The sequence below is a fragment of the Acinonyx jubatus genome, chromosome C1 (genome assembly GCF_027475565.1).
Source record: "Acinonyx jubatus isolate Ajub_Pintada_27869175 chromosome C1, VMU_Ajub_asm_v1.0, whole genome shotgun sequence".
Taxonomy (NCBI): Eukaryota; Metazoa; Chordata; class Mammalia; order Carnivora; family Felidae; genus Acinonyx; species Acinonyx jubatus.
The window spans coordinates 133,442,699-133,464,188 of NC_069381.1; the positions used below are offsets into that span (position 1 = coordinate 133,442,699).

At 38.7% G+C, this 21,490-nt stretch overlaps 1 long non-coding RNA gene across 1 annotated transcript; it reads left to right on the forward strand.

Annotated features, from left to right (window-relative positions):
- Positions 1-2,950: 2,950 nt before the first annotated feature.
- LOC128314023 (uncharacterized) lies at positions 2,951-21,431 on the forward strand. Its single transcript, XR_008295329.1, has 3 exons — positions 2,951-3,713; positions 4,094-11,236; positions 12,154-21,431. It is a non-coding gene; the product is annotated as an uncharacterized LOC128314023 (long non-coding RNA).
- Positions 21,432-21,490: the final 59 nt, after the last annotated feature.

Here is a 21,490-nt window from a genome sequence, read left to right on the forward strand (position 1 = left end):
ATCAGGTTCACTTCGAGGCTGTTCTCCCGCAGCCATTTTACAGCTCTCTCTAAAAAGCACAGAACTTATTTCGGCCTTTTCCAGGAGGATCACGAAGAGGAATTAACAGAGGGCCTTAATGTCTTGATGGTCCTTTCCTGGGGAGATTGTTCTTCCTCTGAGCCCCGAAAGACACTCCCATGGTACTTTTTCTCTCTATTGTGCTGTGAAAGGAGTGGGTTTGGGGTCAGCTAGCGGCCTAGCTCTCGGCAATGTCCTCACCACCTCTGAGACCTTGGGCAATTCGCTTGTTATTCTTGGGTATGGTTTTCTTGGAAAACTATAAACCTTACAGAATGGGATGGCAGAATTTTATGCATTTATGGGAAATTAACAGAGAAGAAATGTTAACATTCTTTTCAGTGGTCACTTATCCAATTGCTTCAGCTCAGGAACGACCGATGCCAGAGCACTAATTAAGGATGTTAATGTTCAATTTTGTATCTGTTTAGTGTCAAGAGAGAGGAAGAGAGGGTTTTAAATGTGCACTAGTAATTTTTTTATAGGTATGTACAAGGCTTTTTGAAACTATCAATAAAGTCAAGGGACCTATGCAAGGACTAAGAGAAAGTCAAAAGAAAAGAAGCATTCCACATTGTAGGCTGAAGGGGTAGATGGCTTCTTCTGGGTGAGAAAGCATGATCTATCGTGCACCGTTCATGGAACGACCTGTCTGTGGCTGGGCAGCGCCTTCAGGCCTCTGAGTCCTGCCCAAGCCAGGACCTGCCTCTGCTCATTGTCAGTGCTATCACTCGATGCCAGGGAGCAGAGGGGCCCCAAGGGAGTCAATGATGTTGTTTAGGGTTGTCCATTTTGGGGACACATTGGCTAGAACGAATCATACGTTCATAGTCTTGAGGGGTCCTCCGTTTTTAGAGAATTAGAAAGAAACACCGTGTTTGTCATTTTAAAGTGCCCAGGTCTGGCACTTCTGTTCAGCATGTACTTTGGGCAAGTCCCCTCACCTGTTGGGGACTAACTTACTGCCTCTGAGAACTGAGGGAGCTGGACCCAAAGGTCTCTAAGGGCTAAAGTTTTCATGCCACTGACTCTGGACTTCTCTATGTAAACACTAAGTAAACTTACAGTAACTATGGAGAAGGACTATATCCTTGCTGATAATTGTAAATGTCCATGATGTCAAAATGCAGGATGGTAAAAAGTGAAGTTGAAAAATGAGGAAGAGGTGTGACAGGGTGCAGTCTAAATAGTTTTGAAGGGTGTGCACTTTTTAGGCTGCCTAGGATCAGGGCATGTCTTCTAGCGAATTTCAGAGTTGACCAAACTACATTTTGGTTCGGACCTACCTTATCCAGCAAGAGAGAGGATGGTAATTAAAGCAACGATAGCCCCATGGCTCACATGACCCCTTTTTCTGATTGAGGGAGGAGGCAGAGGGGAACACGGGAAAGAGAAAACACTTATATTAAGCAATTGTGTCAAATTCATTACTGAAACATATATTTCAAACATACACAAAAATGTGGTAAAGAGTATAATGAATCCTCATGTTCCTGTGAACATTCAACAATCAATTCATGGACAATCTTGTTTCATCTATATCTTCACTTAATCTTGTTTTACTAAGATTATTTTGGGGCAGATCTCTCACATAATTTTGTCTGTAAATGTTTTCCAATGTATCTCTAAACGTTAAGAACTCTTTTCATTTAACAGGCAATTGCAATGTCATTAACACACCTAAAAATTTACCCCAAATTCCTTACTATTATTCAGTATCAAGTCAGAGTTCAGATTTCTCCAATTTTCTCATACACATAGATATTTAACAATTTGTTTGAATCTGGACCCTAATAAGTTCATAAATAGCTATTGGTGAGTATGTCTCTTCAGTCTCTTTTAATCTATAGGTGTCCTATCTTTCTTTCTTTCCCCCCACCCCCTAATCTCTATTTGATGAAGAAACTGGGTTGTTTGTTGATCAGAAAATCATGAATTTTCTGATTTTGATGATTAACTTTCTATGTTACCTCTTCTCATGTTCTTCAGTCCCCTCAGTTTCCTATAAATTGATACTTAAACACATGATTAGATTTCTTTTCTTTTTTTTTTTTTTTGACAACTCTTCATAGATGTGTACTGTATTTTTATCAGGAAGCAAATAATGTCTCATTGCCTCCTTTTTCTTGTTCTATTAGTAGCCATTATTGATTACTGTTTAATTTCTTCATTATAGGTTGTCCTATATTAATTTTATTAATATAATCAATTCCTTTTCATCCTAGTAGCTGAAATATTTTTATTAAGAGAAACTTCCCCTACTTGAATACTTGAAGAATTATATATTCATTATAATTTGTACATAAAACTCAGGATAAATACTGGATTTAACCCTCTCTTTACCAGTTTCAGCTTATTTTCTAGCATTCTTCAAAAGTGACCCATGAGAGCTGTGTGTGTGTTTAAACTGTTTATTTTGATCTCGTGGATTTAAAAAATATTTGGACCTCGAGCTTGTAAGTCAGACGGATGTAGGTTTGCATCCCAACTCTGCCCTGTTACACCAGGAAGAATTTTCCCTCCTTTCTTCCCATGATTAAATCCTGGTGACCTTTAGCTCTCCTCCGCAATAAGACTTTCTCTTAACTCTCCTGACCAGGTTAACACCTCTCAAATGCACAATTTCACATTCATTTGTGTGGATGTTGGTTTAATGCCTGATTTCTTTGCTAGACTGTAAGTTCCCTATGGGCACAGACCATGTTTTGTGTTAACTAACCATCAGATCCCCATTATGAGGGTGTATGTAAATATTTGTTCATTGAATGTTGAAAAACTTGGCTAAATTAATCTCTCTGAGCTTTAGTTTTCTCATCTGTCAAATAGGGGTGATAATACTGATATCACAATATGAAGATTGTGAAGATGTGACAATATGAAGATATGAAGATGTGAAGATTAAGTGAGACAATGGGTGCAAGATACCTGGTCTATCATAAGCATTCTCAAGTGGTAGCCGGTTTCATATCTGATGACCTTGGACACTACGCTCCTGTCATGAATTACTTGGCTGACACCTCTGATTGTATTGCTTGGGAAACAATTATCAAAAAGTAATTTCTGCTTCTGTTTATGAAATGCTAAGTCAGATGCAAATCAACAGAGTTCTAAAGTGTTCTGAAAGGGAGAAGAGAGAGAAATAGCATTCAAGTCTCCTGCCTCCAAAATTGGGGGGGGGGGGATGAAGGAATAATTGAGAATGATATCAAAATAGTTATAAAGAATTATATGAACCGATGAAATCTGAGGGGATGGATGGAGCAGCCTAAGTTAGGGGAAGGAGAAGAAGCACAGTCTCTGGAAGAGGTTTTGTGAGTGGAAGAGAAATTCTGAAGTTAGGACTGGTCTCAGTGTCAAAAAAGGAAGTTGTCGCTTTAGGAGGGCTGACTAAATGTCCTCCGAGACTCCCTTGACTAAAAATATCTCTTCCATTGGCTTGGGGTCATTCAAATCAGAGTCTATCCTTATGCAAATGTTAGGACTTTAGATATTTTCTTACTCACACCACACTGTGTCCCCACCTCCGTAATTTTGCTCAGGCTGGTCCTTCCTCTGGAGTGGTCTTCTCACTTTTCTCTACTCACCATTTTTGTATCGTGTCAGGAGTCACTTCTTCTGGGCGTCTTTTTCAGGCTCTTGCTCCAATCCACCAGGTGCGTTAAGGACTTTCATTTTAGCAAATTCAATAAGCTAACAGTGTGGAGGCCAGAGACCAATTAGAAGAACGCAGGCAATAGGGAGGTCATAGTCCAGGTAGATGATGAGGCCCTGAACTCGGGCAGGGGGCTTTGGAAAGAAGAGGACAGATGAGGAAGCAGATTCAGGAGGTAGAACTCATAGTGGCTGACTACAGTGTTTTGTCTGAGGCGGCTCCTAACATTCAGCACACAAGTAACTAAAAATGTTGGCCCCTTAGCGCAGTCCAGACCTTATGATTCTTGTATTATTTATTTGGCATTTAGACTTAAGACTAAAAGGCTCCCATTCCTTTTCACAGAGCTGAGTGATCCTGATTTTCCCCCTGTTTTCTCAGGACATCCCGTACATGTCCCTGTCACCGCATTTACATTTACCGCGGTGTTTATATCTGCTGACTTCACTAAACTGTGAGCACCCGGAAGGTGAGAACTCTCTTATTCATCTTTGTAACCTCGGCAGAGTGCTCAACACATACTTAGTGTTTAAGAAATAACAAATGGGTGGTTGAGGTCTTATCTAACCGTTGTACATTTACATTTAGATAAGATATTTAGTTACCTGGAAGGATAAATCAGTAACGTGTTAACACATGAACCTAAGTTAGTTTATCTGATTGACCCCTTTTCAGCAGCAGGAACAGAGTGGCGGAAAACCAGCAAGCTGATTTGGGGGGAAGGTCAACAGCACCTGCTAACTTTCAGCCCTGGCTGAGATGGAGGGAAAGAGCAAAGGTGGTTTGTGTGGACCCCCTTAGCATGATCCCTGTGTGAGAGAGTAGGAGAAAGCAAGAAGTACTTAGGGGAGAGCAATCACTATTTTAGTATTGGCGAGATTGTAGAAACTGAGCAAAGGCAAACTGGATTGAGGTTCGTGGGGGTGGGCAAGTGTTGGAGAGCCTTACAACATGGTCATGACAGGGTAGTATGTAGAAATATCCATCAACGAAATGCATGATAGTCTTTCCAGAAAAAAGCCGCCTTATATTTGCAGTGTTTTGTATATTTGCACAGAGAACTTGCTCATTTATCTAGGTTCTTAAAACACTCAGTTATCTGCCCAAGAGATGCTTTTTGACATAAACAACTATCTACCTGGTGTCAGAATTTCTCAACAGATAAGACATGCTTGTACTCAGGAAGGAACTTCTGCAGTAAGATAGCACACCAAACTTTTATTGTTAATATGGGAAGAAAGGCGTGTGTCAGAATAACAGGAAAACCTACTCCGGTGTATCTGAACCTGATGTGGGGGAGGGGTGGTCGTTTTTATCCGGCACACTGAAAGCAGCCTTTCTTGCAACATGGACTGTCCTTAGAATTCATTGCTTTGTGAATTTTTTTTTTAGTACCAGCAGAGATGAAATGAAATCCAGGATTTTTTCAGACCCAGTTAGAAATGAACAATAAGACATTTATCATTAATAATCAGACTGAGCTTATTGTATTTCATGGGATTTAGCATGTGTCCATGTTTGTCCAATTAAATGTTTCCATCCATAACATGTGTTTCTTCCCTAGGTGGAAGGATGGGCAGGTGTGGATCTTTTTCTATGAGCAAATTTTCCTTCTATCATGTTTAAATACATAAAATATCATAGCTATTTCCAATAGCTGTGTATTTGCTAAAAAAAGTTGTTTAAGTATAAAGATTTACAGGTCACATTTTGACTTCTGATATATATGGAATCTTAAGAAATTATACTAAATACACTTGTAAATTATATCGATTAGGAAGTCTGTGAGAAAGACAATTTACAGAAACGCCAACTGGATTGAGACTAGAGCAGAGTTGTTCAAATATGCTGGTTCTGGCCTCCTTTGGATTTTTATTTGTTCCCTTATTACTGTCAGGTAGACTTCCCCTGAGAAATTTAGGTGGAGAATTTAAAGGCGATGTGTTTTCAGGAAGACTTAGTGGCAAGACCAGAAGGAAGTCTTAGTGAAATATAGCAAAGGTCATTATAACGTGGCCTTGTCTCATAACTCTAGAGGAAGTAGGTAAGAGGTAGTGTCAGAAAGGGAAAGATACAGAGGTGTTTCTAATGCGGGCACAGGAATATGTGGCAATGATAGAATATTACTAAAGTTTTCCTCTAGAATGAGTCATTGCCAAATATAATTTGAAGCTTTATGCAGCTTCAAGAAAATATCAATTTCTATGATTTTTATGAACTTGCACTTTAGAAAGGTTGGCAAATTGATAGACAATGAATAAATGCGTTCAGAATTCACAGTTGAAGCTCATATTGTGGCTTGAATTTAGCTAGGTACGATACCAAAGTTAGTGGCACATGGATGTCTTTCCGATGGTCTGATTTGTTAAAAACAATGCTGACAGATCAATATAAATATAAATAAAATGCCAAAATAATTTGACAGATAACTAGGTATTCTAAGCTTAATTGGGAAGCACGGTTTACATTATAGTTTAAGACTAGACAGTAGTTTTTCAAATCAAGTATCTAACCACCCTAAAGAAATGAATTTCATTGTGAAGCTAAAATGATTACGTACTATAGCCCCTAACTTATTAGAGACAGATGTATCCTTGGTCTAACAAGCTCCATATTGTTAAATGGCAATGCTAGCATCTCCCTTCTTCAGTGTTATCCAAAATGTAATCTTAATACTATTTTATTGAATCTACGGTGATATCTTGTTATTTCCTTTTTGTTCTTGTTTTTGTTTGGGTGGTAGTCAGGGTGTGTGGTGCGGTGGGTGTTCAGAGTGTTGGGGGTCAGTTTGTATGTATTTCCAGTGAATAACACTGAAATAGTTGGTGGACTTATAACCGGAGTTCTGTGTCCTCAACATTTCATATCCAGGAAAATTTGCTACATTAAACAAAAATCAGAACAAAGAGACTGATATCTGTTCCCACATGAACTATTTTCCTATCAATATAAAGTATAATAAAATGTGATAAGAAGCAAAATTTGGCATAGTTTTATAGGAGTTTGATACTGTAGGTCCACATACATCAGATATTCAACTAATTTAGTATAAATAGTCTAGCACTGTCAAATGAGAGGCAGATAGGATAACTTCCTTAGAGAGCACATAGTTAAAATAATACTTGGAAATGACCAATGGTCAAATATGGGCATAACTTTTCATTTTAGAGATACCTTGTTGTATAGACCAATTTAGTAATAGTGTGTATTTACTCCTAAGAATTTGCTGACCAAAGTACTCTGCCTTCCCCCTAGTGTTCCGATAATAAGATTTCATATTCTGTGAGCATTGCCTATTTCTCCATCCTATGAGCCCATGAACAGTCATCAGCCCTTACATCTCTACTTTCCCAAGATACTGCTAAAAAGGAGAAGTCCAGTTCCTTCCACAGGCACTGCCACTACCACATGGCAAACTTGGCCTCTTCCATGGAGGACTGTACCATGTTCAGTGGTTATTTAGTCAAATTGAATCACCACCCATCTGCAGCCCAGTTCGACTTTCCCATGATTCTTAGGAAGGCCTTGGCCTCCATTTTGAAAACAGAAAACAAAACCACAGAGCGATGAGGGTCAAAGAAGAAGTTAAGAAAGCTGTAGCAATTGTTAAGACGTGGAGACTTTTTGTTTAATTTTTGTTCATTTCCCTTGTATTGACTCTCAGGTAGATGCACTAATGACCTATAATTCTGTTAGGTGCTTTATGAAACAGAGGGAAATGGTATACACATGTGTAGAATCAGAGCCACAATATTGGTAATTAGCTCAATGGAACAAAAAATGGATGTTAGGCTATTTGCTAGAAGTTTGAGTGCAGATTTGACAAGGCAAGGAAAACAGATTGCACTCCAGAGAGAACCGGCTTAACGCTTGAATTCAGAGACCTGCAGATTCCTTCCTTGTTGAGTCCTGCAAATAGAGAAGAGGGTAAGAAAGAGAAGTAATTCAAAAGGCGGGGAGGTTAGGAGAGTAAACTGAATTTTTCCATGGAAATAAGATGGTTTTTTTTAATGTTTGTTTTTTTTTTTGGACCCTTTTAAGCCATTGCTTTCAGTTTGCTTCAATGCAGTCACTGAAATAGCTTAGAAAGAAATCTTTGATATGCCAGATCAACCAACAGTTTTAAAATATCCTTTTGTGCCTCCATTTATAATGCAAATAGTCAGTTGGCATTTTGGGTTCATCTCACCATTGTCTGTGAAGTGGGTTAACATACACAGAGTGAGGAAGAGAAGGGAGTCCCACAAGAGAGCGCCTCTTTGATAGTTCAATAATAGTAAAAAGTGTATTTAGGTCTTTTCTAAATACCTTTCACCTCCTAAGAATATAAAAAAAAATGAGAGGAAGAGATCTAAGAAGAATAAATTGTGGTTGCCTTCTACGTTAGCTGAATGACTAAAGATATTGTTCTATGAATTACCCAATACTTAAATATTCCGAAGTCTGGCCTTTATGAGCTCATAAAAGACTTTGCTTATGTATCTAGGAAAGCCAGTATCTTTATATACTGTTAGAACAGAACTAGCATACTGTTTCAATATAAGTTTGAAAACCAGCAGAGATTTTGTTATATAAAGCAACTGGGCAATCACCTTAAACCCACGTTTACATTTAGTTTTATCGTACATAAACATTCCTTAGCTGAAATAGTTTTAAAAACTGGTAACCTATGTTTGAGAATGATGGAAAGAGACTGAATCCTAGTTGAAATATTATTGCCACTGTAGTGTTTTATTCATGGGAATCTCCAATCTTTTTTTCAGATATACTAAAAAAGCCAAAATTCATTAATGTCAGAAACACAAACGAGGGTTGGCAGTGATCATGCATCCATGCTGGGAGGAGGGAAGGCTGGGAGCCCTGTACAGTGTATAAACCCCAGATTCTACTTTTTCATTTGAGTTCCTCCGTAAATCCTCTCATGCATTCTGAAGCTTGAGAATTTCTTCTAGGCAACTGTTGTCAAAATACATTTTCCGACAAATACCCCCAAAAATGCAACCAAGAGCAACAATATTTCAGGAAGCTTCAGCTCAAGTGTGAGTAATAGCCATTGGGTAAACAGAAGTTTTACCATCTTCTGTTTCATGATTGAGCTTTTCAAATGTAAACAGTTTGTGAGGAAAAAAGTGGGCCATGTCAGATTGGAGAAACAGAGGAAAGCTTGACAGGAGGTGTGCTTTGGCAGGAGAGGTAGTTAGGATACATCTGTGATTCCAAACTGGTTGAAATATCTTGTCTTTGAAGTCATCATTCCTTCTTCTCCCTTTCCCTCCTCGCCTGCCCCTGCCTCATGGGCACCGGCATGGACTTTTTTTTTTGCCTTTGCTTCTCTCAGGGACATGAGTTCAAACCCTTCACATTCTCCCTTCTCCTCTCATTCATCTCCCCAGACCCTTCTCCCACTTGGGCTTACTAAGCAACCATTACTCTCCAGGTCCTCTCCTTGCCTCAGCCTTGGTTAAGTATCTTTTATATATATTTCTTAATGTCTATATTTTAGGAGAAAAAAGATCTCCTGGTGACTCCCTTTCTTTTTTAATCTGAGCTGAATTACATTTTACAACTCTGATTAAAGACAAATCTTTATTTTTCTACACTGCTCCTTCTTCTGTCTCATTTAACACAGCTGGTGTAAAAGTGATCAATGCTGAAAAGCTTAGCGTATCAAGACTTCTTTGCAGAAATGATGATAAAATACCGTGAGAAAGGATGCTACATGTACTCTGTAGTGAAACCCTACCCAGGATCCTCTTTAGTGGCTGCTACGTGCTCTCCTGGCTGTTTGAGTGTGGCTGGTAAACTCAGCACTGTCTCCTTCTCTGGAGAATTGCCCTCTGATCAATGACTGCCTGGGAAGGAGGAAGCTTGCAAAGGCCAGCCTTTCAGCCTCAAGGTGGACCCAATGCTGGGTTGCGATTTGTACTCCAGAGCTTCTCCATGGTGTCAGCTGAGCTGTTCTCTGGCCGAGCTTGTCTAGTGTTCTTTCCCTCTTTCTTCTCTCTCCTTCTTCTACAAATGTTCCTCAAAAAAAAAAAAAAAATCTTTCCAACAAGAATTCCTATCTCAGTCTGTGTCTAGAGCAGTCACCTAAGACATACACCTTTCAAAATAAAGAGGGGAGCCTGAGTGGCTCAGTCGGTAAAGCATCCAATTTCAGCTCAGGTCATGAACTCCTGATTCATGAGGTCGAGCCCCATGTCGGGCTCTGCACTGACAGCTCAGATCCTGAAGCCTGCTTTGGATTCTGTGTCTCCTTCTCCCTCTGCCCATTCTCACTAGTACTGTGTCTCTGTCTCTCACTCCCCCAAAAATAAAATAAAAATTAAAAAAACATTAAAAAATTCAATACATAAGAAATGACTAGTTTTAAGATGGATGTTGATATGTATTTGGAAAAAACAGAATGAGAACTTAAGATGTTTTCAGTTGTGGCAAAGCTTAAGAACTATAGAGATTCTATCTTTTGCCTCATAAAAAAGAGGAAATACTTATTAAGGAGTTGCAAATATTTAAAATGTTATTAGCCCAGAAAAATCCCTTGAGTGGGACTGCAGTAGTCTTCTAAGTACTTATTTTATGACCGACTTTATAATTTCCAAAGTAGTTTCAATTACATGAACTAAAGTCAATCTCATGGCAGGCATGACAAGCAGGGATAATTATTAGCCCCATTTTCCACATATGAAGACTGTCTCAGAGAGGTTGAATGATGCCATTATCTCCTAGGTAGTAAGTACCTGGCCTGTAGTTGGTGCTCAAACCCAGGTGTCTGTGTGAAACGTGAGTGAGATTTGCTGATTAATTTAAGTCATGTTCTTAAGTTTATTATAGGCTGGATCTTCATAATTCTGTTATTAAATTTATTTGGGCTGCCTGAGCAATCCACCCACTAATCTCGAGTTAATCTGGGGCAAAGTGGTCAAATTCATATAAATGTGTATATTGGTTATCCATTGATGTGTAATTATCTTAAAAAATAGCAGCTTAAAATAAGAAATATTTATTATGTCATAGTTTCTGTGGATTAGGAATCTGAGGGGTGCTTGAGTGGTGCTGCTGTCTCAAAGACTTCTCAAATCTATAATCCAGGTGTTAGGCAGAGTTGCAGTCTCATCTAAAGGCTCAGTTGAGGGAGGATTAACTTCTAAACTTACTTAGGTAGTTGTCGGCAGGGTTTAGTTCCTGGGGAGTTGTTGGACTGAGAACCCCATTTCTTTACTGGCTGATGGCCAGAAGCCATCCTCAGTCCCATATTACATGGCCCTTTCCATAGGGCAGCTCACAATATGGCAGCTGATATCCCTCAGAGGGGGTAAATGACAGAGAGTAAGAAAGGACAGACAAGGTGGAGGCCAGAGCTTTTTTTCTAACTTAATCTTGAAGTGCTATCGAGTCACTTTTACTGTGTTCTGTCCATTAGAAGTGATTCACAAGGTCCAGGTCCCTACCAGTGGGAGGGGATGATACAGAATGTGAATATCAGGAGGTAGGAGCCATTTGAGAAGCTGCCTACCATCACAGGTCAGTTGGCTTTCTTATGTATGAAGCTATCCCACTTGATCCAGCCCCTTCTTCTCTCTATAAGGAGACACGGGATTATTTTCAATGTGTTAATTTCATGGATTTAGGTGTACGTGCCCTAGTTTAGTTCTCTTCTCATTTCTTCTTCCTCCTACCTACTCTTCAATTTCTCTTCTCTTTTTGCTCTTCCTTTCTTGCTTCTCCTGCCCTCTTGCTTCTGTCTCTACTCACTTCTCTTTCAGACTCTTTTTCTCTCTCCCTTCTCATTCTCTCAGCAATTTCCTTCCTTTCGGGATCCAAGTCCTCTATATCTTTCCTGCTCCTATGACCCTCACTGTTTCTCTCTCTGCTCATGGGGACATGGACAACCAGCAGTTTTAGATGCTGGCTTTAACATTTCTAAACAAAGTGATTTAATTCAACTATTGGGTCTAGTCTTCCTCCCAAGTTCCTCTAGGAACTTCCTCACCATGATGAGGTGAGACAAGAAGCTTTTATAGAATGTTGAAAATTCCATTTGGGAGGAGGATGGGTTTTTCTTCCCATTGCTTCATGTATAATGTCAGGTCTCAATTGTATCTAGTGTCCAGTTTTGTTTTATGTTAAATTCTTTACTTAAAGAATTTAAACATAAGATGATCATAATAATGATGAGATGATGATGATGATGATGTCTAAAGTACACTATTACATTACTTATCCAAGATAACCTGTTTAACTCTTGATGGCAGGGACTTTTTCCAGTATCTAGCACCATCCAAGTGAATAAATGAATGCAACACTTTGTCAGAACTACAGTAGATTGGATAGGTTAGCTATTTAAGCTGTTAAAGTTAGGGTGGAAAAATGGTTTTCCCAAATCTTATGTGAAATTCTGGGAAAAAAATGTTAACGGGATCTGTATTTCTATTTTTCAGCATGAGAAGATGCTTTCAGGAAAAAAGCGACTATTTGACCCAGCAGAGAGCATTTTCCTGATGTAGGGGTGATGTGCAGCAATTAGCTTGTTTTGGTCTGGGATGACTGACAGCGATTCCATGGATTGTTTTGTGATATTAGACAAAGGTTCTCGGGGCAAAATGTGATTAGAATATGTTCAACCTGATGACATGTATGTTAAGCCTGTTGGCACGTAGCAGCCAATTTCATTGTATGACCTACTGGCTAGAGACATCGAGAGTAAGAGTCAAATCATTTGGAGAAGAGTTGTTTAGTGAGTTAGAATGAATGGAGTCTTTAGTGAGTGTCCGCATCAAATTCTGTCCCAGTTTGTTGCTTGTCATGCCCTATTCTCCATCTGGGATGCCCAAGGCACTCTTTTTCAGGACATTTGACCTACAAGTCATATTTCAGAAACTACTGATTTGGTGCTTGCTGATGGAGTTTAGACTCTGAGGAGTCTGCCTGCTGGATTACGTACAGACAAATGACCCATCAGATGCTAAAGGCAAAAGCTTAAAGTGCACTTGTGAATTAAACCACAGTATTGTCAGAAAGGAAGAATTTATTATGTCATTAAATTTAATTCAATAAGTTTTGCTTCTTTAGATGCACTGCGCTGAGGGAAAAGTAAGAAATTAATTTTAAACAAGTGTTATTTTTCTTCTGCTTATCCAGGTAAAGGATATTCATGTGAAAGAGACAGAATATTTTGAGATTTTAAAAAAAGCCATTACAACAAATGATAAATTGTGAAAACTGGGCATGACTGCCTAGCCAGGCATGAACTTCTAAGATCAGAGACTATGTGCTTCAGTTAGTAAACACAGAGGAAAATCAACCTTGCCTAATTTAATGACACCCTGGGTGAAGTTTTCAGGCTTTGCATAAAAATCACAGAGGCTCATTGATACAAAGATGTCAGCAGTAATTGTGGTTGATGCTTAGAGTTTAATCTGAAAGTTAGGATGGGCAGAAAATGAAAATCAAGATGGAGAATTTTTGCTTCAAATCTGGAAATTATTATGATATGAAGAAAATTCTCATAGGTTAAATATTAGAATAAAACATAGAAGTGTGAAATATGTGGTATTGAATCTTTCTACATACATCTCATGATTGCTTTAGAGCAACAGAGAAAATGTTGATAAATAGTAACTTAAAGGTAAGTGAGGAAATTGCTGAGTGTTTGTACCTTTTGTCATTTACCAATCAAAACAATACAATGATCTTACAGGGGGTCTAGAATGAAGTCCAGTGATAAATACAAAAATTGGACTTTCCATTGTATTGATAGTGCTCATTCTAATAAGTGAGAGACTTTTAGTATTTGTATTCTAGGTAATAAATTTTCTATTAGTAACTATTATGTTAGCGGAATAAAAGCAAGAGTGCAAATCCTCAAAGAACAGATTCTGGTCATTGTTTTAAGTCAATAAATTCCATAGCAAATGGCTTAAGTCAAGTAACAGAAAAAAAACAGTTGACCATTGAACAACACAGGGGGGTAGGGGTACCCATGCCCTGCGCGGTGGAAAAGCTGTGTAAAACTTTTGACTCCCCAGAAACTTAATTATTAATAGCCTAATGTTGACTGGAAGCCTTACCAATAACATAAAAAGCTAACCAACACGTATCATATATGATGTATGTATTATATATTATATTCTCTATAATAAAGCAAGTTAGAGAAAGAAAATATTATTAAGAAAATCACCAGAAAAGACAACCTACTGAAAGGGAGAAGATATTTGCAAATGACATATCCTGTAAGTGGTTAGTATCCAAAATATGTAAAGAACTGATACGACTCAGTACCCCAAAAGCAAATAGTCCAATTAAAAAATGGGCAGAAGACATGAACAGGCATTTCTCCAAAGAAGACATACAGACGTCCAACAGACACATGAAAAGATGCTCAGTGTTACTCATTATCAGGGAAATACAAATCAAAACTACTATGAGATGCTGCCTCCCACCTGTCAGAATGGCTAAAATCAAAAACACAAGAAACAGCAAGTGTTGGCAAGGATGTGGAGAAAAAGGAACACTTGTGCACTGTTGGTGGGAATACAAATTGGTGCAGCCATTGTGGAAAACGGTATGGAGTTTGCTCAGAAAGTTAAAAATAGAACTACCCAACAATCCAGGAATTGCACTATTGGAAATTTACCCCCAAAATACAAAAAAACTAATTCAAAGGGATACATGCACCCTGATGTTTATAGCCACATTGTTTACAATAGCCCAACTATGGAAGCAGCCCAAGTGTCCATTGATAGATAAATGGATAAAGAAGAAATGGGACATATATACAATGGAATATTTTTCAACCACAAAAAAACAAGAAACCTTGCTATTTGCAATAACATGAACAGATCTAGAGGGTATTACGCTAAGTGAAATAAGTCAAAGACAAATACCATATGATTTCACTTATATGTGGAATTTAAGAAACAAAACAAGCAAAAGAAAAAAAGAGACAAACCGAGAAACAGACTCTTTTTTAAGTTTATTTATTTATTTATTTTGAGACAAAGGGAGAGAGAGAGAATCCCAAGTAGGCTCCACACTATCAGTACAGAGCCCAATGTGGGACTTGAACTCATGAGCCGTGATATCATGACCTGAGCCAAAGTTGGACATTTGACACACTGAGCCACCCAGATGCCCCACATATGGTGCACTTTTTTTTTTTTTGCTTTTATTCATGCATTGTTAAAGTGATGATTTTAATTTTTTGAAGACAATCTGATTTGGAATTTTCCTCTTCCTTCCTTCCTTCCTTCCTTCCTTCCTTCCTTCCTTCCTTCCTTCCTTCCTTCCTTCCTTCCGTCTCTCTGTCTCTATCTCTGTGTTGTGCTGGAGTCATAAGTTTTATTTTAGTTTTATTCTGAAATTATTTTAATCATGGACCATTACCAGGAATAACAGATAAAAAAAATCCCACCTTCTAGTTTTTCAATATGTTTAGTAATGCAAAGAATATTTTAAAAAAGAATAGGTTAGTGGTCTCACATTTCAAGGTAAGGCACACCTTGTCAGGAAGGGAAAGCTGAGATGGGAAATTCATCTGCTCTTTGTGGAGCTTGCAATTTTTCCAAAAGTATCCTTCTCCACAATTCTGGGATGAGTATCTTGCCTGGTTTCTGTGTCAGTTGTGTTTTTCCCCCAAGAATGGAAGGTTTTAAGTGAGGAATGACAGACCAAGGTCACCATGGATGTCTACAGAGTTTTCCTAAAGAACCTTTGTGTGCCCATTAGTGGAGTGTCAGGAAAGAAACCAATTCCACTCATAATACCATTTTGAGCATCTCTTACATATGTGAAGCTAGGTTTTTGCCTGTATCTATAAAACTGTGGTCTTTACACTTACCTTATGAGTTTATTGTGTGGATTAATTAAGTAAATGCATTTAAGCTCCTATAAGAGTGTTTAGAATACAGAAAGACATTCTGTACTTTATATATATTTATTTGTTAGCTCAGTGTTTCTCCAATTTTAGTGTTCATAAGAATCATCTGGGATCTCGTTACAATGTGGATGATAGCTCAGTAGGTCTGGGTTGGGGTCTGAGATCCTGCATTTCTAACAAGCACCCAGGTGATGTCAGTGCAGCTGATCCACAGACTGCACTTTGAGTAGCAAAGATTAGGCAGTGAGTTATCTCCTTGGTTAGATACAACTGTGACTAGAGAGCAATGAAGTTTTAGTCCTGATGGAGGGTTATCCTACTGATGATCCAGAAGCTCTGAGAAGTGGCACAACACTATTTCACATGTATTTCTTGCCAGTAAACTCTCTGGAAATCTGAAGGATTCTATAATGTATCACAGAAGTAATTATAACATGTAATTCATAACCTGAAGTCCAATGAACTATAATCCCACCAGCCCATTCACACTTCGAAGAGCGTTACGGCATTTGGGAGAAATGAGTGCTCTAGGGGAGTAGAATTTCATTTGGTAAATTCAAAAACCATTTTTGGATTACACTACAGAGAATCTTCAAGATGAAGTCTACTTGCTGTGTTGCTGGGAAACCTCTCAAGGATTTCATTTCAGGGATTTTTTTTTAGCAAGATCCAGGTGCTTGCCATGACCGGTGACAGGTTGCTGTGGAACATTAGTTGCATGGTCATTCATCCTGTTTACAAGGTTTACCTACCGACCGACCTTGCCTGGGCTGTTACTTCAGGTATGTGGCTGTGAACATTGTTGTCTGTATTCGCTCTGCTGTGCTTTTCATCCCTGTGACTTATATCTTTTATACCTGGAAGTTTGTACCTCTTAATCTCCTTCACTTATTTCGCCCCTCCCCCCACCTGAATTTTGTTTTCAGTCTAAAACAGTGAATGGATTCTGAGTGAGAAACAGGGGGCTAGAAATTTGAACTTCATGGGTGTTTTATCTTTGTATTCATACTCAAACTTTGTATGGAAAAGTAAAACTTGCTTTTGTCCTGGAATGAAGGAAAATGGAATGAGTAATTCTGACTTCAAGCCCGAGTTTACAAACTCCAAGTGCTACCGACAGTGACAAAATCTGTGAGTTAATATTTATCCCGCACCTTGGTACCTTCAGATGAAAAGAACTACACAAATATCAAGCACTGTGAACTCTGTAGAATTTTCAGTCCTTACAATTTGCTAACTGCAGGGTCCTCAGTTGGTTCCTTCTGGAAGGTATTCCTTTTGCAGGACCTCGGCAGCACAGGTTTATGCCGGTGTCTGAATTGATTAGTAAAATCATAGTTCTCACCTGTTTTCTTTTGCAGACTTTCTGAACTTTAATATGGCCAATGCCACGGGCTACCATTTTAGTCTAAACTATTTTAGCAGCAACTTTATGTCTGAATAGCCAGAGTAAAAAAATATGTTTGAAATCATGTTGGATGAATTCTACATAGTGTATACCACCTTATGTTGGTTACATAAAACTTGAGGTTTTTCTTTGACGTTTTTGTCCAAGACTAGAGGTAACTGCCTCTCAGACGTGAGTCTCTCAGGTGTGCAATACATCTTTTTTAAACTGTCAAGCACAGACAGGGAGAGGCAGCTTGAAGGGATCTTTTACTAGCTGGTATTATTGGAAATGAGATGCTGATTTACCTGTGTATATTTTTTAACTGCAAGATAATCTGTAATGTGCAACACTGTTCTGAATGCAAAATGCTATAAAAGAAGGCCTTTCTTTAGGAACTTCTGGAAGAGTTGCATTACAAAGTTACATTCAATGGTATATTTTTAGAAATTCAGCGTTTTAGTGACCACAGATCTACCGTGTAGGAAGTGGTCCATCAAACTGAGCCCATGGATTTTGATAGCACTCTCACAAAAAATATGTAGAATTATCTGGCGACCTCAGTAAGTGGAAGAAAACCAACAACATACTCTCACACGCACCCATACTCACTCACACCCACACTCAGCTACGCATACACAAAGTCACAAACGCACTGGTTCTTGCCCCAAATTTCACATGGGAAAGTCTCACGAGAAATGACAAGGTTGTGAGACAAGTTAGAGTAGAAATATAAAGAGCTGATAAATAATTGGCAAGTGGCAAGCAGTTGTTAAAGAGGTCTGTTGTATAAAGAGGTTTAAAGACTAGACCAAAATGTAAATGCCAGATTCCCCTTGTGTCTGTTTCATCACTGTGCCCGTTCCCCATCCCCAACACCTAGGAGGCTGAATTATTTTCTTCCCTCAGACTAAAATAATTTCCGTACACATGGTCGAAATTCAAGAAATGGATATTGGAAAGCATCAGGAAATTAGGAGACATAACTGTTGAATTATGAAGTATAACAGTTTACCTAATGTGTGTGGCAAACACTTCCTTATTCTCCCCACCCTCCTACTTCCCTCCCACTGTTCCCCACCCCACCTGGTGTCATAAACACAAATTCAGAGGCTTTTTGCCATCCTTGCTTTACAGGAATCCCCAGATCGTGATGCTTTCAGACGACACCTTTTGACATTTTTCGTTCTTTCTTTCTTCCGATGATTTTTTACCAACAACATTTGAATGTAGAGTTGTTGGTCTTGCAGGCTGTGATACATATTTTCGTCTCCAAATCTTTTGAACATTGTAAGGCTGGTTGTTGAAGCTTGGAGTTACCCAGGTGGTAGTTATTAACTGACGTGTCATGGTTCACGGTGAACAAGCTAGGTCAACAAACTTGTTTTTCATCATGGCTGGTTTTAATTTGAAAGGGAGCTTGTTACCTATTCGATAATGCTTCACTGAAGTTCACCTATTTCAGGTAGATTAATAGCTTGTTCAGGGATGAGAAGCCTAGGGGCCCTGTTGTAACTGTGTGCTGCAGGTTCAAGGTTCAAACTTCAGAAAGCAGAAAAGTCCTTGTTTTTCTTCTACCTATTTGCCAGTGCATGCGTTAGTGAACCTTTATACTTGGTAACACTTGAACGGTCACAGGTTTGAGATCTTATAGTCATATTAGGAGCCGTGTTATATAATCAAGAGAGAGTTGTGCTCTGGTAGTTCTTGCCAAATTACAAGACTTTTCAATTTCGAAGATCATGGGGTTGGCGGACATTTAAAAAAATATGTGTATATAGTTGCCTGGTCATCCGTTAGGAAGAGAGATTTAAAATCTCTTTAAAATGGAATATTAAATTTTGTGCAAATCCGGATCCTGTAGGGAGGTATTAGATTGAAGTAAAAATGGAGAAAAGGCTTTTCATGTTTGAACCGATCCATGATGATGACATATCAGTAGTCCCTTAAATGAATGTCTAAGTACATTTATAATATGTGAAAAAAATTGTAGTAAATTACTCGAAAAGTTGCTTCTTTTCAAAAAGGGGAGTTTCGCCCTATTTGTTTTCTTTTAACCATTCGCGTAATAGTTCCTTGCACACAAAAGATGTATCAGCTAGCTCTGTCAATCTGGAGAAGAAAAAAAAAATTTAAACTGCACTTTCTTCCTCACATGATTCTTATGAATCTCAGTGTAGCTGAGGTTCCCACTCAGATCTTGCTCCTGGAGCATTTAAATTCAACACTACTATTTGAAGATTAAACCGCAATGGAAATATTAATGATGTCTCTGCGCTGAAAGGAATTTGGCAATCTCTTCAGTTGATAGGTTTCTAAAGAAACTCTCCATTTCAAATAAAGATCTGATATCTGGATCTCCTAACCAGTCTGAAACGTAGCTCACCTACGTGGATTGGCTATCTGAGAGCTTGTAAACAAATTCATAAAATTGTCATGCTGATTATAGTGTTGGCAAACACAATGGCTGATCATGTTATAAATGTTTATCAACACCCGCACTCACCCACCTGCTAAGAGGTGCTACGCTTTAATGAAATTGTTTGAATATCAAGGCTGGTTGCTAAGATACAATGTTCTTGTTACTAGGGATGTGATGCTTGCAGATTTCTGTTATCAAATAATGATTAGAGATGTGCTAACCTCAAGGTGCTCAGTGCAGTGAAAGGTTTACCGAGCTACAAATTAGTAAACTGTCTGCTTGAGCAGGCACTGGCAGAAGAAACATGTGCCTCGTCCATACACGACTGGCATTTGAAAAGAAGGGAGGACAGAGGGAGCACAGCCATGAATGACGGGTCCTTGAAAGTTTGCCACGGAGGGTTTACCTACTCTGCTGCCCAGCGTGATATACCTTTAGCCAGCTAGGGAATTTGTTGAAATCCATTGCCAATAACTCCTTCCTTTCTTATGAAAAATCCATTCTTTACATTTCCTTTTAATTGATTGTTATGGAATTATTATTGTTAAACACATCACATCTCTTATGAGAAATAAAAGCACACAGAAGTGTAATGCTACAAAATGGAGATGTATGTTAGCGTGTGCACATTCTTAAGATAATGCCAGGTTTAAGAGACTTATTGGTATAAATGTCATATTTAGCACGATGAGTTCTGCAATAATGATGCAGATTTTTTTCTATTGAGAAGGCAATATTCCATGATATCTACTACAGTGTAAGATCTCATGTAGGTGCTGGACTGCTTCTCTTTCTTTTCTTGTTACCTTAATGTAATGGAGATGACCAAAGCCCTGTTGTCTACAGTAGTCTGTCTGGTTGTTCATCTTGTTAAAGTAGGGCCGGCGTTGCTGTGCTGTACCTATTCTGGGGATGTTTTGAGCACAACATATTCACACTGAAAACATTTCTATGATTCTGTGACAGGCTTTGGAATTCCCAAGTGCTCTACTCATGACTAGTAATATTTGAGAAATGTGTGGGCAACTGTACTTCTGGTGTCATGTATAATTTTTACTCTTGTTACTTTATAAGAAATCTCAATTATTAGGATCGCAGATCTGATGGGTATTAAATTGACTCTTGAAAGTTCCCTTAATAAAAATGGAAACTGTGGATATATTTTAATAATGAAAGTGTTACAAGAGAATGATATTCAGATGTAACATGTGGCCTTCCATTAGATCATGACTACCATGAGAGCAGAGAGTGAATCTGTTTGGGCTCACTGTTGTTTAACCATCCTCCAGAAGGCTGCCTGCACGAAAGAGGCACCTTAGGAATCAATGAATGATACCTAAATCCAGAAAACTTTGTAATATCTGCAGCAGATACACAGGCATTTGTAAGTGGAATTTTCCTGCCTTTTGTGCGGAGTACAAAGAGATGGGAAGAAAAACGTGACAATGCCTCACCTTTGTGAAATAGATTTTGCATACCCTAATTTTACAGATGAGGAAAGCAAAGTTCAGAGGAATGCGATAATGAATTACTCAGTGCCACACAACCAATGTGAGGCACAGCTGGGGCATCGGTAAATCTAGTCCTATTTCCCAAACCCCAACCGCCTCTCTGATATTTGTGAGACCTGAGTGGGGATAGTTAAGTGGGCACAGATGGGGGGCACGTTTAAATGCAGCAAACGTTATGTGCCTATTTTGTGCCAAACATACAGGTAGGTATGTGAAGGGTAAAAAGCAATAATTTATAACGTCCTTGGTCATAAGAAGTTTCGGTGTTGAAAATGTTGAAATATGATACGGTCACTTTAAGGAACTTGAAGACTAAATGTGAGTTCCAAGGAAAATATATTTAGCCTGAGCATGGAGAGTTCTCATGTAGGTGAGGTTAGGAGATGGCATTGAAAGGATGGGTCTTTGTTTGAGAGATGTGGTTTTGTTATCAACAAGATCCGGTTTGAATTCTTGTTCTGCCACGTCCTGGCTAAATTGGGGTGAATTTCTTAGTCTATATGTGCTTTTCTTTCTTTCTTTTTTTTAACATTTATTTATTTTGGGAGAGAGACACACAGAAAGGGAGTGGGGGAGGGCA